This window comes from Petaurus breviceps, unplaced genomic scaffold (genome assembly GCF_028583685.1).
Source record: "Petaurus breviceps papuanus isolate PSGF00001 unplaced genomic scaffold, PetGlider_PUasm1.0 100, whole genome shotgun sequence".
Classification (NCBI taxonomy): domain Eukaryota; kingdom Metazoa; phylum Chordata; class Mammalia; order Diprotodontia; family Petauridae; genus Petaurus; species Petaurus breviceps.
The window spans coordinates 3,109,800-3,125,749 of record NW_027185573.1 but is presented as its reverse complement, the minus strand read 5'-3'; positions in this window follow the sequence as shown (position 1 = coordinate 3,125,749).

Genomic DNA, 15,950 nt, shown 5'->3' with positions numbered 1-15,950 from the left:
TGTGCTTTATAAGACTTAAATGTCTTTAAAAATATTTTCAAATATCATTACTTTTCCCAAGAAGGTGAGGGTCCTTTGGGGTTATTTTCCAACATAAATCCCCTATTTGAACTTTCTTTGGGGCCAACCTGGGAGGGGAACATTCCTATGGACTTGTTTTCCCTCTGCAAACAAACTCACATCATTCAGTGACGGCTAAGTTCAAGCTTTTGTCATCTTTTCAGCCCCCCTCCCCCATGCCAGTCAAGAACTCTCATTTTATTTTTAATGGGATGGGGAAAAGAGAGAGAAAGAAGTCAGTTTTGGTGACAAGAGAAAAGTGACAGCCAGCCCAGTTTCCAGAAAACCTCAGCAACAGCAGAATTCTCAAAATGTGAAAACAGGGCTGGCAGTCACTTATGCTACAGAGTTAGTTAATATCCTCTGAGATGAACAGGACCAATCCAGCCCTGGCACTTTGATGATGTAGTTTGAGCCTGAGTTCTGTTCAGTCTTAGAACTAGAACATAGAGTCAGAGAACTGTGGTTCTAGAACTAGAAGAAATCTCAGCAGTCACCTCATACAATCACTTCAGTTTTCACTATAGGCTGGGGCCCAGGTCATTCATCGAATCTTTATTTCCAACTTAAAGGAACCATAGAGATGAGTTAGTTGAACTCCCATATTTTTAAAACAACGTATTAAATGTTGATTTTTGTTCCAATTAGTGTTGATTTTCTCTCCTTCCTAACTTCAGGAAATGAAAAAACAAAAAAAAAATCAAAAGTCTTATAAGAAATATGCATAGTTAAGCAAAACAAATTCCAGTGTTGGACTAAAGCAGAAATGTCTGTGTTTTATTCTATATTGCCAACACCTTCCTTTTATACAAGATGAAGATGAGACTCAGAGAGTTAAAATAACTTACCCAAGGCTATGTTGCTCATAAGTGGTGAACTGAATTCCTCTGACTATAAAGTCAGTGATCTTTTCCCTGTACTCTGCTAGCTCAGGATCAGACAGAAGCCCACCCCAGATCCCCTATTCATTACAAAATTCCAAGCAGATGTTTGACTTCTAAAGAGGGCCCCCATTTGGGTGTCAGGGGCACTGAAATGATTCCCAGGTCAAAAATCCCTTCTAAAGGTGGCTAGGTGGTGCAGTGAATAGAGCACTGGCCCTGGAGTCAGGTGGTCTTGAGTTCAAATCCAGCCTTAGACACTTAACACAAAAAACTAGTCGTATGACCTTGGGCAAGTTACTTAACCGCAATTGCCTTCCAAAAAGGAAAAAAAAAATCCCTTCTAAAATACAGTTCTTTTTATATTTAACTAGTGAATTTTATTTTGACATCACAGTCATTTCCATATACTATGGTTCTAATTAAGCAAAACTATCTGACAAACCAAATTGTCCTCATTCAATGGTGGTACCACCTTTGGAGAGGAGCAGTGTGTTTTGCATTTGGAAGGATCCTCAGAAACAGTATAGTAGAGGGAAAAGGTATTTGTTACATTTGGGGTCAGAGAACTTGAGTTTAAATCCCTGATCAGATACTAGTTTCTGCCTGTATAACACTAAGTCAAATCCCTTAGGGAGGCAATTTAATGGTGTTCATGTTGGTGGTGATCATATTGTTGTTAGTGTTAGTGGTATTGGTGGCAGAGGTGATAGTATTGTTGTTAGTGGTGGGTGGAAGTGGTGAGGTTGGATGTTGGTGATAATGGTTTGGATGGTGGTAGTAGTGGTGGTGTTGATTACTGGTGTTGGTGTTCATGTTAATGTTGGTGGTGGTAATGGTAGCATTGTTGGAACTTCAAGTGTTTGATGGTGATGGTGGTGATATGTCAAAATCCTAATACAACAAACATTTTACAAAGACAAGAAGAAATGTAGCCTCAGTCTTTAAGTACCTTACAACTATTTTTTTTTTAAGTATTTGGGGTTAAGTAACTTCCTCAAGATTACATGGCCAGGTGTTTCTGGGTGGGTGCTAAGTGTCTGAGCCCGGATTCGATCCCAGGTTATCCCGACTCTGGGGCCAGTGCTCTTACTCGCTGTGCTACCTGCCCCCCCCCCCCTTACAACTATTGTATTGGTTAGGAAAAAGAGGGTTTCATTGCTTACGTCTGACACTGGCTAGGTGACTATAGACAAATCAATCACCATACCAAGTCTCAGTTTCTTTATTGGTAAAATGGGAATAAAACCTATAGTAGCTACTCCACAGAGTCGTTGTGAGGCTCAAATGAGATGATATATGTAAAACACTATGCAAACCTTGAAACACTGTAAAACTGTCAGCTCTGTGAGGCTCAGTTTCTTCCTTTGTAAAATGAGAGATCTGGATTGGATGACCTCTAAAATTTACTCAAGCTTTAAACCTAGATCCTAGTAAAATGATTCACAGGTCAAGAATCCCTTCTGAAATACAGGCTTGTTCGTTTTTTAATGTTGAACTAATGTCTTATTTGAACATAATAGTCATTTCCAGATATACCCCATGGTTCTAATTAAGTGATAAAGTGATTCCATCTGATGATCATGAATTCATACCCCCCCCTCCCCATCCAATCCAAAGGAAGAAAGGTGATACAAGTTACTAATTCAGTGTCTTGGTGAATAGAGCACTAAACCAGGATTCAGGAAGACCTGAGTTCAAATCCAGCCTCAAACACTTACTAGCTGTGTGACTGTGGTCAAATCACTCACCCTGTGACCCTGGAAACTTCCTGCCTTAGTTTCCTCATCTGTAAAAATAAGAATGATTATAATAGCACCTACTTTTTAAGATTGATGCAAAGATAAAACAAGAGAGCATATGCACAGAACTTAGCAAACATTAAAGTGTTATTTAAATGTTAGTTGATATTGCTGTCATTGTTATTTCCTGAGACTCTCCATTCCATTTTCCAAGTTGCAATCAAGAAGTTGGTAGATTTTTTTTTCCTCCTTAAACCAATTTGACATTTGATATTTTGCAGTAGCTACCCTGTGCTTTTGAGATCTCCAGCCTCAGGGCTAATATCTGAGGTGTGAAATGTTAACATCTTCACCCTGGTCACATTTCTTCCCAAAGGATCCTTCCAGCTTTCCCCTTTTCATTACTATTTGCTTCAGGGAGCCCATCTCTATCTAGCCTATGGACCTCATTGGAATGAGGAGTTTAGTTTCTCATCGCTGGCTCCCATCTAAGATTTTCCATGGAGATTGTCAATTTCTGTTGATGTTGTATGATTGATTCTCTTACTGAGGTCATGAGTGGTCCAGAGTCTGGTTATTAACAGGCTAGATTTCTTTTTTGTTGACGATGCTTTAAACGCAGGGGTGCTGCCTCAGTCAAATTGAGACCTGTTAAAGACCGTAGCTTAAAAAGGTCAAGGTCTCCCACTGCATCTAGGGCCATTTCCAGTCATCCTGATCTATATCTCACCACTGGACTTAGCCTTACCTCACTTAAATCCAATTCACTTGCTTGTCATGGCATCACCTCCCTGATGTCATGGTCCTCTTTGAGAACAAAGGACAAACAACAATGAAAACAACAACCTTAAACCCAAATCACTCTGGCTTTCATTGATTGCCTGACAAGCCTCCCTTGGTCATTGTTTGGGCCCTGATGGCTCAGAATGTGTTTTAATAACAATTGTTTCTGTTTTGGCCAGAAACCCTAAGAATCTTCCATTCTCTGATGTATTTTATTTTATTTTTTGAATAGAAAAAAGAATACTTTTTTTACCTCATTTTTACCTAACCTTAATTATGGAATGGACATTACCTCAGATGAACTGAGATCTGGGAATGACCTTAGCTTTAAAAGACCAAGGTCTCTCGGGGACATCTCTAATTGTTCTGATCTATATCTTGCCACTGGACCCAAATGACTCTGGAGGAGACGCTGGTAGTTACCCACCCTCACTTAAATCCAATTTACTTTCAAGTCATAACATCACCTTCTAGATGTCAAGGTCCTCTTCAAGAAAGAAGGACAGGTCTGGCTAGGTGGTACAGTGAATAGAGCACTGACCCTGGAGTCAGGAGGACCTGAGTTCATATCTGGCCTCAGACACTTAACACAAAAAACTAGTCATGTGACCTTGGGCAAGTCACTTAACCTCAATGGCCCTACCTTACCCCCTCAAAAAAAAAAAGCAAAGAAAGAAAGAAGGACAAACAACTACATTAACCCTAGTTGGAAAACTTGGCAAAGATGGGCTTTTCTTTGCTCAGTCAAAAAAGGTCTAGCTCTGGAGTCAGAGGTTTCAGATGTATGCTGCCCATATCCCCTTGGAAAAGGCATGCAGTCTCTCTAAGTTTCAGTTTCCTTTTCTGTAAAATGAGGGGGTTGATTGTACATAGTTATGTGCATATTATCTCCGCCATTGGAATGTGAGTTCCTTGAGAATAAAAGCTGATTCTTTTTATCCTTCTTTATATCCCTAATGCTTAGTACAGTCACCAGCACATAGTTAACTCTTAATAATAATAGATAGCAAATATATATATACATATCACTTTGAATTTTTCCAAGTGTTTTGCAAATATAATTCCATTTATCCTCACAATAACCCTGGTGTGTGACATGAAAGAGCTCAGAGTCTGTGTCTGAAATCAGAAAAGGTCTTTATGGGGAGGCCAGGTGGCACAGTGAGTAAGAGCACTGGCCCCAGAGTCAAGAGACCTGGGTTCAGTTCCAGCCTCAGATACTTAACACCCACACAAAATAACTGGCCATGTAACCTTGAGCAAGTTACTTAACCCCAATTGCTTTAAAAAAAAAAAAAAAAGGTCTTTATTCTTTCTCATGAGAAAGGACCCTGCCCCTGTCACTCAAATGGGCTCTGCCAGGGAGAAAGCAACATGTGGAAGCAAGCCCATGGTTATATACCCCCTATTGCAGAAACCTCAACCCCCAACTGGCCTTCCCTCCCATTGGTTGGGAGGCCAGCTCACAATCTAAGCATGGGAATCTATCTTGGAGACAAAGGACAGGGAAACATGTGGGTGTCCAATGAAAGACAAGAAAAGCAGTTTTGTCCTTATTTGGCATATCTTGTGCTGAGGTGACTCTGGGGAGGGTCTCCATTGCTCTAAGTCCCAGATTCCTGTAAGGTCAGGTGACTACTAAATTTAGGCCTAGTGGATTGATGTTTCAGAATGGGGAAACTTCACTGCAAGTTATCCCTCACACTGGGAAATAGGTACTATTACCATCATCCAAATTTACAAATGAGGAAACTAAGAAAGGCAGAACTTGAGGGATCTGCCCAAGGTCCCACATCTAATATGTATGAATTTTAATATGGCTGGATTTGAACTCAGATCTTAATACTGGGTCTAGTGTTCAATGCATTGCACCATCTTAATCAAGTCTTAATTAATGCCAATCTGACTATTTGACTGACTGTTCTAGATGGTGCTTGGGGTGCTTTCTAACTCTTGATATATGGTCCTATGAAGAAAATGACCGTAGGAATTTTAGATGCAAAAAAAAAAATAAGTTTGAATCTGAGAGGCTACAGCTTTCCAAGTAAACAGAGATATGGTTACCCACAAGAGAAAAAGAGATTAGACTCTTCAGACATTTCTGCCTCCTCATTGAAAGATTATACATGCCACCCTGCATTCAAGGATTTGAGTTGGATGGGTAGGAGATGGAAGGAGAATTAAACTTTGCCATTATTTCTCTAAAAACTTTCTCCCTTCTAGAATTAAATTTTTTTTCAATGTACTGCAGGTTTAAAGAACACTTCTGACACCTTCCACATCTAGCAAGGTAGAAGGTGTTAGGTCTGACCACAATTACCATCTCTTTGGTCACAAAGCCAACCTCAACCTGCCCCTTCACTCATTGATATATGTTTTATTTTGTCCATTCAAGTTGCATAATGATCTAGAATTGTGTTGTAAAAATATATTTCTCATAGATGAATAAAATTGTGATTTCTATCAACAAGGTGGTGCAGTGGATAATAAGTTAAATTTCGAATTAGGAAGATCCAAGTTTAAATCCTGCCTTAGATAGTCACTATTTAACCTCTATAAATATCAATTTCCTCATCTATAAAATGGGGATATTTACCATCACCTTGCATGGCTATTGGAGGATCAAATGAGGACACATGTAAAGCACTATGCAAACTCTAATGCCTTATATAAACACTAGCTAATATTAATTATTCATGTTAATAATGTCATATAAATAAATGCAATATATATCATTTGTGTTTCTATACTATTTGTATTATAGAATTATAATAATAATATTTTATTAACTGATTATTAACAATAATTAGTTAGAGCCCCCAAATCATTCATGATCAATTATTGAATGAACTTAAGAAATTTCCTTTACTAATAATTACTCTTACTTATATTTTAATCAATGATAAAATTACTGAATATGTGTGATTTATAATTAAATGTAAAAACAATAAACATAAAGACAAATAGAATTATTTCCAGCATTTTAGTTATGACCAAAGTCATAGCTTAACTTACCTCAAACTCTCAATGTTACAGTAATCGATTCTTCTTCACTTTCCTGGTCTTATTCCATTTGGTTCAAAAGTTACTGATTAAAATCTCTAAAAATCTTACTATTATCCTTAAAGATTAATCCTTTCTGTCTTTGTCTTCTCTTCAGTAATTACAGGAAACAGACTTTCCAAAATACACTGTACTTGTAAGTTCCTTGCAGACTCATCATAAAATTCTCTTTATAAACTTCCTTTTTTTTAAACAACACCATAGTTAAAATAGTCCCAACAAGAAACACATCTCTTCTCACTTCCTTCCCATCTGTATTCTCCAGAGTTTCTTCAAAGTTTTGCAAATCACTGATAATACATACACATTCTCCTTGACTCCACAGAGAGTACTTCTCATTGAACCATTTTCTTACCTGACCTTTAAACTGCAAGCACAAATTATTTCTCTTAAGTTATTTTTTTTTAGTTACCTTAGAAGTACAGGAACACAGTTGACAAACTGTGATGTACATATCTATATATTTAGATATAGATAAAGATATTTGAAATGGGGATTATAAACATTTTCTCAATGTCATCTTTAACATCCTGGGGATAGTGGTTCTTTCCATTGTGGGGCCACCTTTTCAGATTCATTATTTGGAATCTATGTTTCCAATGGAACAGAAATGCTTGCATAAAATGAATAATTTTCATCCAGGTCACTTTATTGGCAAAATTGCCTTCCCTCTCTCATCATTCTCATGGTAATAGTCTGCAAGCATATTATAAACACCTACTATGTGAAAGGTACCATATTAGACCCTGGGGCAGAGACAAAGAGAAAAATGGGGGGGGGGGAGGATTCATGTAATTTATATTCTACTAAGTGTAGTAATGGTTCATTTACATTCTGGTCAGAAGATATGTAAAACAGTTGCTAAATTGCTCATAACATTTGACCCAGCTATCTTACTGCTTGCATATGTCCTCAGGGAGTCAAAGAAAGAAAGAACACTTCCATGTATATCAAAATTTTCATAGCATCACATTTTTTTTAGTTTGAAAAGAAAAAATAAAAGGAAAACAAAACTGGTTCCCAATTAATTGGAAAATGAATAAACAAAATATTTTTGTTGCTGTTGTTATTGTGTTTTCTGGTGTATTTTTTGTATACCTTTTTCTTATCATAATATTTGGTACAAGATAGGCACTTAATAAGTGTTGTTTTCTTGATGTGATAGTATATTTATATAATCTGACATAATTGTGCTATAGGAAATAACACATGTGAAGAATTCAGGGAAACATAAGAAGATTTGTATGAGCTGATACAAAGTGAAATATGTAGTCCAGGAAAGCCTCATGCAGACTGACACTGACATAAGTGTAAACAATGCTAAAAGGCAGGTGAAATCAGATAAAATGTGCTAATCAATGTAAATTGCATGGTGGAAAAAATATTTCCCTCATTTGGGAAGGCAGGTGGTGCACTACAGGTATATAATATAGAGTATGTGATAGTTTGAACAAACTTTTTCTTTGTTATAAGAGAATAATTATTTTGGAAGGGGGACAAATGAGAAATGAGTATGGTAATAAATAAAAGGCTTTGATAAAACACTTCCCCCCCCATAAAGGAAAAAAAAATGTTACAGTAATGGCAAAGTCAGAACAAGGGAGGAATACTAAACATATCCCCAGTGGCTCATCAAGCATCTCAATTGATCAAAACTTTTTCACACTTTGTTGGAATGCCTTTGATTGATTTGGTTCAATTGAGACATGTTCTCATCTGGTTAACGTGTCAGGACATTGTACCACTTACCTTATAGAGTACAAGGGTGATTTTACAGATTTATTCTAATATTCCCTGACTTCTTAAAGACTCAAATCAAATATCACCTATGACAAGAGGGCCCTTCTAGCTCTTTCCCCCAGCTTTTAATACCTTCTCTTCTGACATTACCTTCCATTTATTCTGGATATAGCTGCATATCCATTGTGATTTGCATTTTAATTTCTCCATTAGAATATAAGCTTCCTGAGAGTCAGAACTATTTATGTTTCTTTGTATCTCTCACTTATTACAATGTGTGGCACATAGTAGGTGCTTAATAAATACTAGTGATTGACTCATTGCCTAGAGGTGCCAGCAGCAATAGGAGACAGAAGTGGCTAGTATTGTTGTTGTGGAATAATGATTCTATAAAACAAAGTTACATATTTTCCTAGGTTATTTTCACCTTTTTTCATCCTAGGAGACACATTTCTCTCCTCCCTGCTATGGTCCTCTCATTCTGGTATATGCTTCTCCTCCTCCACTCACCTCTTTCTTTCTCTCTCTCAAGTTTCATGAGTCCATGAGATCCTCCGAACACTGGAAATCCCAGCAAAGCCTCTTCATTTGATGAGAGATAGTTAGTGTTATGAGGTTCAAAGGAAGGCAGGAGGGGAATTTCCTTCCATAGCAAGCCTTGTTATTGGAACAGTTTGCTCAAGAACCATTCATTCCAACACCATTTCTCCAGGAGTATTTATGAGGGCCAAGGTACTTGTATGTGAGTTGGTGGAATCAGACACCAGTCTTTATTTGGTGAGTACAGAATATATTTGGGAGTGTGCTATTTGGTGAACAGAGAGCATATTTTATTAGATTAGATTAAGGAATGAGAGTTTAGGAGGTAAAGAGAAGCTCTCTTGTCCATGTTTGTGTGGCATATCATCCTTGCATAGTATTTGTAGAGCATTGGTGTCAGTATAAATAATACCTTCTATTGCTATGGAGTCCACATACACAGTATGGGGGGAACATGTGCTATTAACCATTGTCTTCAATATTTGAAGGGTTTTCAACTGGAAAAGAGATTGGATGTGCTTTGTTTGGCCCTGGAGGGCAGAATTGGAAATTGAGAAAAAAGTGAATTTAAACTGTCAGGGAAAATCTTTTTAATACTGGAAGATAAGCGGCAGTTCAGAAGGGAGTGGATTCCCCTTTACTGGAAGGTTTCAAGAAAAATCTGGATAATTGTTCGTTGGCATATTATTGAATGGGGCTCTTGGGTCATATATGACTTAGACTAGATGGACTTCAAGGTCCCTTCTAAGTATAAAACATTGTGATTCTACTCTTTAGATTCAGTTTTGGTGTACCCATTCAAATTAAATCAGCTGAGCTCATTCCCATTTGCTGTCCCAAGAGCTGCAGGCTGTAGCTCAAGATGATATTGGGTTATGTAACACTGCAAAACCTCTGTGACATTAGAATGGGATAACTCCCTGAGTCCATGACACCCTCAGAAGTGCTCTGTGAGGCTGCCCTCAAGCTAGGAGACTAGCAGAAAAGTCATTGCTGCAACTGGATATCCTATAAAAAACTCAATGAGACCAGAGGCTGGAGGTAATATGATGTGGAGAAACCAATAGATCTCTTTCTTCTGCCAAGAAAGCATCATTCTGATCCTCCACAAAGTCTTATTTCAGTGTCCAATTTGTTGTGTAAATCAGTCTTTATTCTTGAAGATTCTGCCAACAGAGAAAAACATTCTGATATTTTTTATCACAAGAGAAAGGATTTTAATGGTCCTGCTAGTAGATTGCATTTGTTTTCCAAAAACCAGCATAGCTAAGTACAGCCTTCTGTAACTGCCTAGGGTATAGGTTTGGAGGGAGAAAGGGAGGGACTACTCCCACCTCTGGCCCCCACATTTAGAGTGTGGGTATTCCTAGCAGTGTCTTCTCAACTCCCACTCCCTGGTTTATACTCCCTAGTCGCAACTCTCAATGGTCGTCCATCAGAGATGTTTCTCTGAATATGCATTGGACCTGGGAGGGGATGTGATTGAATGAGACAATAAGACTCAACAACCCAGCTTTGTCCCGAACAAGAAAATGACTGATTTTTAGCCTTCAAAAACAACACCAAAAAAAATCTAGCTCAATTCTAAAGTTTGTGAATTTTCTAAAAATATTAAATATAAAAAGCGTGAGATTTTCTTTCAGTTTTGCACAAACTCCAGGTAGGACAAAGACTGTAACTTTTGGAGATCAGAACTTAAAAGCTGATTCTTTCTATAGCTCTTTATTCCCATATTAAACTGTTCCCTGATACTATAGACCCTCGGGTTGTGAATAATGAATCACACAGCTCAAAAAGCAATTAGGATCAACCTTTTACATCAAATGGAGCCATTTTGACACTAATTAAAACATCTTTAAAGAAAAGAAATCCTTGCATTAAAATAGCTGTCCTTTTGGATAAAAAGGGAGATGGAAAGTGGTACTGGAGAAACACTGTACCTCCTTCCAGAATCTTTGGCTAAGGTAAGTTCACCGGTGATCACACATGCCTAGCTTCTTGTCTACCCCTAATGGACAAAAGGTCCCTGCTACCTTGGTGGAAAGTGGATACGCTTAACAGCATCTTCTCTATTTCTCTGTCTCTCAAATAATAAGCCACCACCTTTAACACCTGCTCCTTTATCAGATATTCACATATCTAGCACTTATAGACATTCAGAGGTCTACTACTATTGCCACCATCTTGGAGAGGCATTTCTGTTCAAAACTCCTGACCAATTGGGACTGGAGCTAGAGTTGCAGAATAGAACTATGGATCTTCTTGAGCTCTTCCCCAAGCCCTTAAAAATGCCTGTAAAATGACTCTAAAGAAATTCTAGAGCAGCAGAAGCCATAAAATGACAGGATGAAACAGATTTCCAACCCAAAATAATCTGGAAAGCTGACAGGAAGGGTCTATTGAACTCAGTCTATTGGGCTTGGAGCAGAGTACAGCCCAGGTTGGGCCACACTGGCACACATAGGATTGGAGCAAAACTCAGGCAACTGAGTCACTGGCAACTGCAGTGGTTTTCAGACTTCTCAACCCGCAAATGTCAAAGACAGCTTCAAATGTCAGTGGAAAACTTTTTCACCTGAGTGAGGGGAGTGTGGTTTTCAGACTTCTCAACCCGCAAATGTCAAAGACAGCTTCAAATGTCAGTGGAAAACTTTTTCACCTGAGTGAGGGGAGTGTGGTCTGGACACAGCCTCACCCCCAGGGCAGTGGCAGCTGCTTCTGGAGCTCTCTTGACCTACATACTGTGGGGAAATTGAGCAGCTGAGCTGGGTTGCAGCCCTGTGTAATGGTCCTGGTGGGAGGAATGCTGGTGTGGTGGAGCTGGTGGTGGCAGAATCCTTCTGGCAGTTTTCAGGCAGAAAAGAGCGCTTGTGGTTGCTCCCAGATCAGGGTGCAGGCCAGGAGAGGAGTAAACACCGCCACTTTGGAGGAGCTGAGAATTTACAGGTCCCTAGAACTATCTCTGTAAAAAGCTGAAAACACTGAAACTTGGGGAAGTACACCCTCTACTTAACAAAGATCTCAAAAGTCAAGTAATGAGCTGGGAAAATGAGCAAATGGGGAAAAAATACTAAAGAAAGTTACATTCTTGGTAAAAAAAAAAAGGAATTTTCTTACATCTTTGGTGAAGAGGAAGATCAAAGCATACAATTGGAGGAAAACAGCAAGGTAAAGGTTCCTATATCCTAAACTTTCAATAAAAATATGAAATGGTCTCAGGCCATGGAAGAGCTCAAAGAGGATTTTGAAAATCAAGTAAGAGAAGTAAAGGGAAAAATTGGAAAAAGAAATGACAATGATGCAAGAAAATCTTGAATAATGAGTCAACAGCTTGCTAAAGGATACCCCCCCAAAAAAAAATGTTGAAGAAAATAAGACCTTTAAAAATATGACAAAAGAGGTCCCAAAGGCCAATGAAGAGAAGAATGCCTTAAAAAACAGAATTGGTCAAATGGAAAAGAAGATTAAAAAAAAGATTCAAAAGCTTACTGAAGAAAAGAATTCCTTCAAAATTAAAATGGAGCAAATGGAAGCTAATGACTTTATGAGAAATCAAGAAATTATGAAAAAAAATAAAAAGAAGGAAAAATAGAAAGCAATTTGAAATATGTCATTGGAAAACCACTGACCTGGAAAATAGATCCAGGAGAGACAGTTTAAAAATTAATTGGTCTAAGGGGATCAGAGTCAAGATGGCAGAGTAGACAGAAGTTTTTCTGGGCTCTGTCTCTCACCATCTCCAATTCATGTAAAAGGTGACTCTGAACAAACTTTGGAGCTACAGAACCCACAAAATGACACAGAGAAGCTAACCTACCGCTGAAGACAGCCAAGCAGGACAGCAGGGTGCAGCCAGTACAGCACTCTGGGAGCCAACCCCAGCCCAGCAGGAACTGTACATTTGAGCCCAAGGGTGGGCCTGACCAGCCATCAGCGAGAGGGACTTCAGATCACCAGCAGCTGTGGCAGTTTCCAGAATTATGAACCCATAGATGCTAAGGACAAAGTGAGAGGTCAATGCAGTGTGGACTTTTGGATACAGTAGTTTGGAAGTGTGGTCAGCTTTTATCCCCTGGAGGGAGAAGCCACTGAGGAACTGCAGCTGTGCAGCCACCACCACGTGGCAGCTTCAGTTCCTGGCCTGCAGATTGTAGGGGGACCAAGCAACCAGTCTCAGGGGTGATTGCTCTTGCTTTAACTTGCTTAGGTCTGGATTTTGCTCTAGGGTGGAGGTCCTGGGGTGTGTGACCAGCTTGCCAAAGCATGTGGAGGCTTCAGAGAAGGCACCCAACTAATACCTCCAGCATCTGAGAAAACCCCAGCATTTAGTATGAAGCTCCCCTGTCTGGTAGCAGAAGTCCTACAGTGGGAAAGAGCCCAAAAGTCAAGTAATTGAGTGGCAACATGAGTAAATGAGGGAAGTAAACAGAGAAATCCAACATTAGACTCCTATTTTGGGGACAAAAAGGATCAAAGCATGGAACAGGAGGAAGACAGTGAAGTTTGAACTCCTGCACCAAAAACTTCCAAGAAAAAGTATGAGCTGGTTACAGGCCATAGAGGAGCTTAAAAAGGATTTTGAAAAATAAGTAAGAGAAGTGGAGGAAAAATTGGGAAGAGAAATGAGAATGATGCAAGAAAATTATGAAATGAGAGCCAACAACCTGAATGAAGAAAATACACCTTAAAAAATAGACTAACTCAAATGGCAAAAGAAGCTCAAAAAGGAAATGAGGATAAGAATGCCTTAAAAAGCCAAATTTTCCAGATGGAAAAAAGAATCTCAAAAGCTCACTGAAGAGAATAATTCCTTCAGAATTAGATTGGAGCAAATGGAAGCTAGTGACTATGAGAAATCGAGATACTATTAAACAGAACCAAACAAATGAAAAAATAGAAGGCAATGTGAAATATCCCATTGGGAAAACCACTGACCTGGAAAATAGATCCAGGAGAGATAATTTTAAAATTATTGGACTACCTGAAAGCCATGATCAAAAAAAGAACCTGAAAGTCATCCTTCAAGAAATTCTCAAGAAACTTTCCCTGATGTTTTAGAACCACAGAGCAAAATAGAGGTTGAAAGAATCCACCGATCACCTCCTGAAAAAAAAATCCCCAAAAGAAAACTCTTAGGAATATTATAGCCATGTTCCAGCATTCCCAGCTCAAGGAGAAAATATTACAAGAAACCAGGAAGAAACAATTTGAATATTGTGGAAACACAATCAGGATAACACAGGATCTGGCAGCTTCTACACTGAGAGATTGAAGGGCTTGGAATATGATATTCCAGAGGGCAAAGGAGATAGGATTAAAACCAAGAATCACCTACACAGCAAAACTGAGTATCATGTTACAAGGTAAAATGTTGTCATTCAATGGAATAGAGGACTTTCAAGCATTATTGATGAAAAAAACAGAATTGAATAGAAAATTTGACATTCAGGTACAAGAAGCAAGAAAAGCATGAGAAGGGAAACAGAGAAGAGAAATCATAAGGAACTTATCAAAGTTGAACTATTTATATTCCTACATGGAAAAAACAATAATTGTAACTTACAAAACTTTTCTCAGTATGAGAATAATTTAAGGCAATAGAAATGTGTGTGTGTGTGTATACACACATATATATGTCTATATAGGAAGGTATATGGGTGTATGAATAGATATGTGAATGTGTGTATATATGTGTACATGTATACACAGATAGAGGGCACAGGACCAGTTTAATGGGAAGGGATGATGCTTAAAAAGTGAAAGAGATGAGAGAGGAATGTAATGAGAGGAGATAGGGAGAGATAGATTGGAGTAAACTATCTCCTATAGAAGAGGTAAGGGAAAATGGTTACAATGGAGGGGATAAACAGGAAGGCAAAAGGAATGGGTCAACCTTATTCTCATTGAATTTGGCTTAGGGAGGGAATGACATACACACTAAATAGGGTATTTCACTCTATCGGAGAGTAGGGGGGAAGGGGATGATAGAAGGGATGATGGAAGGGAGGGCAGGCTGGGGAGGGAGGAAAGTTGGAAGTGCCCATTGTAGAAAAAGGACAGGATCAAAGTAGAGAAAAAACCAGTGGGAGGTGGGATAGGAGGGAAGGAAATATGGTCAGTCTTTTACAATATATCTACTAGGGAAATGTTTTGCATAGCTACACATGTACAACCTATATTAAATTGTTTATCTTCCCAGTAAGGGTGGGTGACAAGGGAGGAAGAGAATGAATCTGGAATTCAAAGTTTTAAAATAAAATGTTTAATATATATATATTATTATTATTATTATCAGTATTATTTTACATATAAATGGGAAAAAAGGTATACAGGCACTGGAGCATAGAGATCCACCATGCCCCATTGGAAAGTTGGAGGGGATATGGGAGAAGATATGGGAGAGAGCAGATTGGAGGAGGGAGGGCATATCCAGTGGGATTGCTATTTTGGGGTGGTGTTAGGGGTAAAACGGGGAGAAAATTTGTAACACAAAATCTTGTGGAAACGAATGATGTAAACTAGAAGTTAATATAGCATTTGATAAAAAAAAATATATTGGTCTATCTGAAAACCATGATCAAATAATGAGTCTAGGGGCAGCCAGGTAGCACAGTGAGTAAGAGCTCCGGCCCCAGAGTCAGGATGACCTGGGATCGAATCTGGGCTGAGACACTTAGCACCCACCCAGAAACACCTGGCCATGTAACGTTGAATAAGTTACTTAACCCCAATTGCTTTAAAAAAATGAGTCTAGATATCATCTTTCAAGAAATTATCAAAGAAAAATGCCTTGATATTCTAGAACCAGAGGGTAAAATAGAAATGGAAAGAATCCACCAATTGCTTCCTGAAAGAGATATCAAAAAGAAAACTCCTAGGAATATTATAGCCAAATTCCGGAGTTCCCAGGTCAAGAAGAAAATATTACAATCATCCAGAATGAAACAATTTGAATGTTGTGGGTGAGTGATATAAGGGAGGGCAAGATGGGGTTAAGGGGAGGTCAGGTTATTCGCTGTCATGGGGTAGAAGGAGAGGAGATATGGGGAGAAAATTTGGAATTCAAAATCTTATAGTAGTGAATGCTGAAAACTGAAAATAAATAAATTATATATTATTTTAACAAATTAAAAAACAAAAA